This window comes from Mus caroli, chromosome 6 (assembly GCF_900094665.2).
Source record: "Mus caroli chromosome 6, CAROLI_EIJ_v1.1, whole genome shotgun sequence".
Classification (NCBI taxonomy): Eukaryota; Metazoa; Chordata; class Mammalia; order Rodentia; family Muridae; genus Mus; species Mus caroli.
The window spans coordinates 90,878,942-90,888,271 of record NC_034575.1 but is presented as its reverse complement, the minus strand read 5'-3'; the positions used below and the strand labels follow the sequence as shown (position 1 = coordinate 90,888,271).

The following is a 9,330-nucleotide window of genomic DNA, read 5'->3' as shown; positions in this document are numbered from 1 at the left end:
TGACACATTTTGTTTACTTAAATTTTCCTTAGAACTTTGCATTTGTGAACCCTAGTCTATCCTGAACTATTATTTCTGCTTTCATAATGTTCTTTTTTGGTGTCTGGGTTTGACTAGCCTCATAAACATGAGTTATGGAGTAGTCCATCTTTTTCTATTTTTGAAGAGACTCTGTGTGATTGCATTTGTCTGTTCCTTAGATGTTTGGTAGAACTTGCCAGTGACAGCATCTGGACCTGGTGTTTTCTTAGTAAGAAGGCTTTATAGCTGCTGAGCCAACATCTTTGATGATTTTAGGATGTGGCAGATTACAAAACCACTCGAAGTTCTCTATGCTCGGTACCCTATCCTCTCACTAACGAGAAAGCATCGAGGTCCTCACCTTTTGAATCTGGACTGGACTGGACAGTCGATTACTTAGGCTACAGAAGATAGTTCTTCCACTGTGCCCATTTCCCAAGAACTTGTCAAGGAAGGGGGAAGAGGAGAAGGAGGAGGAGGAGGAGGAGGAGGAGGAGGAGGAGACCTCTACCTACCACCTGAGTACAGTGCCTCCACCCAGACTGAGCCATGCTTAGCCCACCAGCTGTGGGAGACTGGGTTACACTCGGCCCATCTTAAAACCACCATGAAGTGGAGGGCCAGCATCCATCCACAAAGTGACCCATCACCAACCTGCAATTGTCCAGAGACCAGAGAGAGCCTCACCAAGACCACAGGAGCCCTTCTGTTTACCACTGACTTTTGAGTAATCAATAATAGTCACTTAAAGCCATCCAGTGGCAGAGCAGTTATACAGCAAAAGAGAATTAATGCGCTGAACTGGTTCTATCTTCTGTTTCTTCCAAAAGTATTAAGCCATTTCATCTGATTTTTTTAAAATTCATTGGTATGACTGGGGTTGTAACAACATCTATACACGTACATACATGTGCATCAGTTTTATTTCAATTATCCGTACTATGTATTTTCTGTTTCTGATACATCTACAATGTTGTCCCTTGTGATGACTCTGTTCAGGTTAGTAGGTGTCTTGCAGAAGGTTTACCAGCTACACCGTTTCAATCCACCAGCCTCTCTGCGGCAGTTTGGTCCCTCCATCCACATCCACACCCTTCACTATGACGTCTTCCATTCTGTTTCCCTCTGCTTTCTTAGAGCTTCTTTGATCTTCTCTATTGCTTTGTTCAAGCTGAATCTTCATTTAAGTGTTTTCAGCTTTCCCTGTTCTTAAGTTTAATTATTTATAAATACAAATTTCCCTTGAAAAAAAATTTTCATTGCTTCCCGCAGTTTTATTAGGCACTATTTTATCATCTTTCAGATTGAATGCTTATTATAGTTTCTCCTTGAGCATATGGCTTGAGAAGTATGGTTTTAATATCCAGTGGCAGGAGGCAGAGTTAGTTATACATTTTACTAATAACTGAGGTGTTTTGTTTTGTTTTGCTTTTTAATATTGTCAGAGTGCTACATTCAACTCACATTGGCTCACAAGATGCAATCGTTAGACTTGGGTAATTTGAAACCTGATTATTAAGCCATCATCAGTAGCTTGAAATCTGTGGTGGTAGATGTATTTATGCCACACAAATAGGCACACTGTCAACCAGGGCTTCATCCTCTCCCTGCAGAGGTAGTTTTCCAGCATAGCGTTTGTCTGTGTTACAGTAACTGCTTATAATGTATTCACGCTGGCGCTGTCCCCAGTACACGTCCACATTTTATGTGTGCTTTATGAGCGCACCAAGAATCATTTTTCCCCTTATTAGAAATGGCGTTGTAGAGGCAGCAAGAGGGCTTATCAGGTAGAGAAGCTTGCCACCAAGTCTTACAACCCAAGTTCAATCCCTAGAGCCCCTCTGGTGAAAGGAGAATCAACTTCTGAAAGTTGTCATCAGACCTGCACATAAGTACTGTGACTCGCACGTGTGTGAGCACACACACACACACACTAAATAAGTGTAAAAAGCAACCATCATTTCCTTCCATATTCTTGATATTCCCAGCTTTCTCGGTTACTGATTTACAAAAAGCCTTTAGATCTCTTATTATGGTAACAATCTGCATGACATTTTTGTAGTTCTAAAAATGAAACTTTTATTTAAACAATGCCCTTTTTGCTTATTTAGTTTTTAAAATGGGAATCTTACAGTGTGGGTCAGGCTGGCTTTGAACTGGTGATCCTCTGTCTTAGCCTCCAAAGTACAAGAGATTCCTGGGTCATGCCATTTTTACCACCAAAGCATTTGTGGAAGTATGTGTACCCACATCTTTTAAGTTCTGGAGATGGATCCCAGGGTCTCACACCCCACCCACCACTGAACTGTGTCCCCAGCCCATTCCTTGTGTCTCTTTATTTGAGGATAGATAGCATATTCTCTTTATCCTTCACATCAGTCTTTTTATATTCTTATGTATTCAGATAAACCACATAGAAATGGATGTTTTTGTTTTAACTATGATCTGTGATTTCTCATTGAAATGTTCAGTTTTGTTATCTATGTTTGGATTTATTATACTCTCATTTTGGGGGGTGGTGCAGCGAACTTTATTGATGGTATTCAAGAGAGTAGGGAGGACTCCCTAGGCCCCTCCTGTTATTATGGGGTTCTGGGATGGAAATTGTGAGGGAGATGCTCAGTGTTGGGGGCCGAGTTGGGGCAGGGACTCCTCAGCAACTGAGGGCCTCTCTCTTGCTCTCAGTGTCCTTGCTGGGGTGGGTGGCCCAGAGTTTTTTACTCCTTGGAGGCCATGTAGGCCATGAGGTCCACCACCCTGTTGCTGTAGCCGTATTCATTATCATACCAGGAGATGAGTCATTAAGAACAATGCCAGCCCCAGAATCAAAGGTGGAAGAGTGGGAGTTGCTGTTGAAGTCTCAGGAGACAACCTGGTCCTCAGTGTAGCCCAGGATGCCCTGATGTGGGCCCTTGGATGCCTGCTTCACCACCTTCTTGATGTCATCATACTTGGCAGGTTTCTCCCGGTGGCACATCAGATCCACGAAGGACACATTGGGAGTAGGAACACGGAAGGCCATGCCTGTGAACTTCCCGTTCAGTTCTGGGATGATCTTGCCCACAGCCCTGGCAGCACCAGTGGATGCAGGGATGATGTTCTGGGCAGCCCCACACATAACACCACAGTTTTCTAGAGGGACAATCAACAGTCTTCTAAGTGGCAGTGATGACATGGACCATGGTCATGAGCCCTTCCACGATGCCAAAGTTGTCATGAATGACCTTGGCCAGGGGGGCTAAGCAGTTGGTGGTGCAGGATGCATTGCTGACAATCTTGAGTGAGTTGTCATATTTCTCATGGTTCACACCCATCACAAACATGGAGGCTTCGGCAGAAGGGGCAGAGATGATGACCCTTTTGGCTCCACCCTTCAAGTGGGCCCCGGCATTCTCCATGGTGGTTTTGCCAGTAGACTCCAGGACATACTCAGCACCAGCATCACCCCATTTGATGTTAATGGGGTCTCGCTCCTGGAAGATGGTGATGGGCTTCCCATTGATGACAAGTTTCCCATTCTCGGCCTTGACTGTGCTGTTGAACTTGCCATGGGTAGAGTCATAGTGGAACACGTAGACCATGTAGTTGAGGTCAGTGAAGGGTCGTTGATGGCAACAATCTCCACTTTGCCAAGTGGAGAGTAGATGGCAGCCCTGGTAACCAGGCACCCAATACAGCCAAATTTGTTCACACTGACCTTCACCATTTTGTCTATGGGATGAGGCTAGCACTGCAAAAGAAGATGTGGCTGTCTCTGGAATAGGGAGGAGCAGAGAGCTACACTCTCATTTTTAAGGTCTCTATCAATTATATTCCATTTCAGAAGGGTGAGGACACACACACACTGCTTTGGAACATAGTATACCCCCTTTTTTTCTCCTCACATGGCACAGACTTCAACTGCTGTATTGGTTGTGAATGCTTGAATGCTTTTTAGACACGGTCTTAAAGACCAGGGTTAAAAGTGTTTCTCCATAGATGAGTAAAGATGTCCCATCTGCCAGCCATCTGAGAATCACCTGTAACCACACCTTGGCTTGGAAGCTTTTTCTTTATTGAATGCTGAGTTAAGAGCATGAATTCAGCCTCATGACTGTACCCTCACCATGGCTCGTGGTAAAAATTCTTATTCAAAGCAGACACTATGACCCCCATAGCTCCCTCCTGGCTGGGGTTCATTCTTAGTTCAGTACTGAATATGTTCATCAGCTTTCTGTTACTATCACAAAACACCTGAGATACTCAGCTCATAAGAGGAACGCTTATTTGGCCCATGTTTTAGAGAGTTCCGTCATGGCCACCAACTGGCCTGGTTGCTTTGGAGCCTGTAGTAAGACAGAATGGCCCCACAAGAACACATAGAGAACAAGAAGTTCATGGAAACAGGGAAGAAAAAGAGAGGAAGAGACTCGTGTCCCACAGTTTCCTTCCAGGTCACATTTCCAATTACTAAGCCTGCCTTTGAAAGGTGTCTAATAGCACCAGGCTGATGACCAGACCTCTAGGGGACAATGAAAACAGAAATCTCTCTGTTTTCTGCTTTGGTCTAGTCTCTTCCTCTTGGGAAGCTAGCCCTTCCTCCACACTTCATCTCCTTCAGAGAATATAGCACAAACCAGGGCTTAAGGGCTGTGGGTATATTCATGGCATGGCATATTTATTCAAGTGTGCTCCCCAGAACTGCAAAAAATAAATGCATAAAAGCCAGGATTTCGATCACCAGAAGGCAATGGCAAATGCAAGACTAGGTCTCCCCAGCCAGGTCTGATTTCCTGCCCCTTTCTGGCCACCACAGATGCTTTAGTCTTCTGCAGTGGGCCATTCGTTTCCTGTTAGATACATGGTTTTGTGTAGTGCAGAATGATCTCAAACTCACCGTGTAGTTGAGCATGACCTTGAACTCCGCTCCTCCTGCTTTCGCCTCCCAAGCGGGGCTCTAGCAGTACTCACACATGTCCAGTGCTGGGGATCAAAGCCAGGGCTTTGTGCACTCTCCCTTCGGAGCACCTCTCCAGCTCTCCCAGGGGAGCACCACCCCTCCCCAGCTCAGTCTTCACAATTTTAGTTAGTGATTCTTTTTTTCTCTTGTCATCTTTGCATTCTAGATGGGATTTCTGCACGTAGCTTGTCCCGCACATGGCCAGAAGCAGAAGTTTCCCTGCACCCCTTCCTCACTCCCTTAGTTATCTCTTTTGTAAACACAATTTACTGCTACTTGTTTGAGTTTGTCTTCCTCACTCAGGACTTTCCCTCCGGCTGGGAGCCCAAGCTTGTCATCAGCCTCATGAAGTTTCATGGGTTTCTCTGAATTAACACACAAATGAACAGAATCGCGCAAAAGTGAAAGAGACACAGTTCAAGTAACATAGTAGGTCCTTCAAAGGGAGGCGGTTATGGTGACCAAGGAGGCCTTTCAAGAAGACAAGCTGTCTGTTCCCTTCTTATGTCTGAGAGGTGAGAGCAGAAACTGTGAGCAGCTAAGGGTTAGGGGAAACTGAAATAAATCTCTGGGTCCCCTGTCCTGCCCTCACTCTCAGGGTTCAGGCCACCTCAAGTCACAAGGAGTGAGGAGAGGATTTTTCAGGCTAAGATTGTCAAAAATATTCACGGTCTCCACGGAGCCTACACATTACAGGTTTGGTATGACTATATTGTAAAGTGTTCCCAGATCACTGCTTCTGCTCAAACCTCGTTTCTTTCCTTTCTATATATGTGGTACCAGGTGCTTGAAGGGCTCCTGGAATGTGGGAACAAAGCACTGGCGGGGAGGGGTAGAAGGGGGCTCCCACACACCTGTTGACCATCCTACTGGCTGTTTCTGCCCCAACAGGTTTTGTTTACCTTAAGATTAAAGTCGGGCTCCAGAGGACGTGCAGTCATTGCTTTATGGGGACAGCAACACCAGAGCCAAGGCATCAGTGGGCTCTGTCACCTTTGAAAATGTTTTTTTTTTATGGGTTTTCTTTTTTATTGGTGGGAAACTTGATAACATGGCAGCGCCTGAGATCCCCCCTCCCCACCCTCAAACTGAAGTGTAAGCTGTTTAAAGTGGAGTAAAATAGCAAGGTCAGAACCATAGGGGTTCCAAAGATGAAGAAGAAAGAGGAGACTGGGGAACCGGCTTCATAAACTTGAAGACCTGGATTTAGATTCCTCAACACTCCTGTGGACGGCCTCTCATCCCAGAGCTGGGGAGGCAGGCAGGTTGATGACGAGGAGGTGCTGCAAAGAGCCAGACTAGCTAAAGAGAAGAACTCCAGTTTTGCTTTTGCAAAAACTGAAGTGGAGACTGACAGAAGAAGACAGCTGATGTGGACCTCTGGCTTCTGCACGCATATCCTTACACTTGTGAAGCACACAGAGTCAGAGGATGAGGAGAAGGAAGAGGAAGAGGGAGAGGATCAGAGGAGGAAAAGGAGGGGGAAGAGGAAGGGGAGAAGGAAGAGGAGGAGGAAGAGGAAGAGAATCAGAGGAGGAAGAGAAGGAGGGGATGAAGAAGGGGAGGAGCGGGAGGAGGGAGGAGGAGGAATAGGGAGAGGATAGAAGGAGGAAGAAGAGGAGGAAGAAGAGGGGGAGAGGAGAAGAAAGAAAAAAAGAAGAGAGAAGGGTTCCGTGAACTCTTGAATCTACAGGTCTACTTGAATTATTACAGTAAGGGCAGTAGAGCACAGCAGAATTTACCAAGGCAATCTAGCTAATACTGACTGAATCATATTAGAAAACCCTAAGGGTCACAAATGCACTGAGCAATCATCTGCTCTAGACTGTGTGCTATCGTTAACCAATCCGTGGTCCTCCACTGGGCCGCAGGATGCTTAACACAGACCAGAGAAGAAGCCTGAATACCGCTCTGGTCCTCCAAGAGCATAAAGACTTCATTTCCATTCGCTGCTTTTCCAGCCAATCAAATCCTCACCCAGTTGGGGGCAGGGTGACCTCAGAACTTATTTCTCAGAGGCAACTTACTTTTTGTATAATCTCTTCCACCAAAATTTACTTCCTCTTTCTCTTGGTAATATTTCAAAACAAAATTAAGGTAATTCACAAGATTGATTCCTTACAGCAAGAAACACACAATCAGATAAAATGAAATTGTCCAATTTTCCCCAATCTGAACTTAGTGACTCAAGTCCCTGAAGAATAGACTGCAAGGAGATAAGGTCCAGATAGCCATGGTGAAAGCTGAGATGAAAATCAGCAAATGATTTTTCCGCAATGGAAAGATTTTCCATCAGATTTCACTTGACCTTGAACACCGTGTCAGCAATGAATAATTAATGCTGTTTATTACAGTAATGCTCCATTTAAGGAGCATTACCAGGGAATTAGATGCCTTAAATGACCGAATTGGCTAGATACTAAGATTTGTTCCCTTTAAACACACACACATCCTCTCTCTCTCTCTCTCTCTCTCTCTCTCTCTCTCTCTCTCTCTCACACACACACACACACACACACACATATGCATCCACACTCACATAAACATATTCACATACGTTCACACATACACACCACACACTGTCACACACACACACACATACATACAGGCACAAACCCATACACACAAACACACACATACACGCCACTTTATCATAACATTTCTTGTGTTTATTTTCTAAAACACACGGCAACGTTTTGTGACTTGTTGACATTCACTGACACATAAACACTTGTTCATTCAACAAATACTTATCAGAAATCTAACATGCAGGCACTCAGCCTAGTGTAAGTGCTTACAAAGACGAAGAGTCAGAGACCTGCCCTTGCCTAACTCGTGTGCTGGTGAAGAGGGGGTAATTAAGAGGAAACTGTGGAAACTAACGTGAGAGCCAGGGCATGACAAGTGCAGGCTGCTGTGGCTATAGTGAATGGAGTGCCAGAACAGTAGAGAGAGAGGTTGGCTGTGCCCTTCAGGACACAGTCCTCCCACTGAGCCCTTCTGATTGCTGTAACTTGGTTCTCACTATCAGTCTTAGTAATTGATGTGTCTCTGGAATTCAGATACCGTTTCTTCTTGGTGTAGAATGTTGCTGATAGCGTTCTGCTACCTAATAGTATATATAAAATGATTAAAGGTGTTAAATACATAGTATGATAGTCATTGCCACATAACCAATGAACTAAAAATATATCAGCTTCAGGGACTAGAGGTGCAGTACATTTGGGCAGAGAGCTTGCCTAGCATGCATGAGCCTGAGGTCTGAACCTCAAAACTATTTAAACGTGCATGCGTACGTAGCGCTTATGGGGTGTGCCTACCTATATTCTCAGCACTCAGGAGGTGAGTGGAAGCAAGAGAATCTGGAATTCGGGGTCACATAGCAAGTTTGAAGCCAGCCTGGTGCTTGAACTGCCTGAGACCCTGCTTCAAAAATCAAATTGTCTGTGTGTCTGTGGTATGTGTGCATATAGTGCATATGTGTACATGTATATGTGTGTGTGTGTGCATGTGTGTCCAAATGTGTATAACCATGACCTGTGTGCTCATGTATATGTGTGTACATAGCATGTGCATATAATGTGTGTTCGTGTGTAAGCATATTTATGTGCACACATATGCATGCATGTTGGCTCTCTCAGATCTGAAGGCAGAATCTCTCAGATTCTTCAAGTGCCTACCATGATTGAGAGCTTCCGTTCTTTGGTGGCTTCAGCCCAGGGGCCACTCCTTGCTGTTCCAGGAGCCTCTCTAACATGGCAGCTTGCTGCCTCAGCACAGCAATAGAGCATCATCTACAAGCAGAAGTTGCAGCCTTTTATCACCTAGCCACCCAAATGACAAGCCATCACATTGGTTCCAGTCACAGGGTTGTCCGTGCTTGAGGGAATGAAAACCAGAGAATGTGCACCACTGGACACAGTCCACGCGCCAGTCACATTATAGGCCCTCTTCCAGAGGCTGAGGCGGATGTCAGTCCTTCCCAGTGAGCCCAGGGAGAGTTTTAAGAGTTGGCCTAATGGAGAACCCCGAGAGGCTTTATTACCAATCAATCTGTGAGATAAGATTGGTTGCCTGCTCATATTTGAATAGTAAGCACTGTGATTGTTGCTATGGGAAAAATGGCTAAGTAAGGAACACGGAAAGAAATGGGGCCTCTCTCTAGAAACAGCAACCTGCTGGACCACAGCAGTCCTTTAGCAAGCCAGTGGGAGGGAAGTAAAACTTGAAGCAGAGACTAGCTGGCAAAGCCGTGCCCCTACAGGCTGTGGTTCACATGGTCCTACCTCCCAGCACACAAGGAGTCACAGGAAATTGGACTGTATTATGGCTGGAACTTCGTCATCTGTGGCATTCTGTCGCCTTTGCTA

General features: G+C 45.2%; 1 pseudogene; it reads right to left on the bottom strand.

The window, feature by feature from the left end:
• Positions 1 to 2,738: 2,738 nt before the first annotated feature.
• Positions 2,739 to 3,727, bottom strand: LOC110296984 (annotated as a pseudogene).
• Positions 3,728 to 9,330: the final 5,603 nt, after the last annotated feature.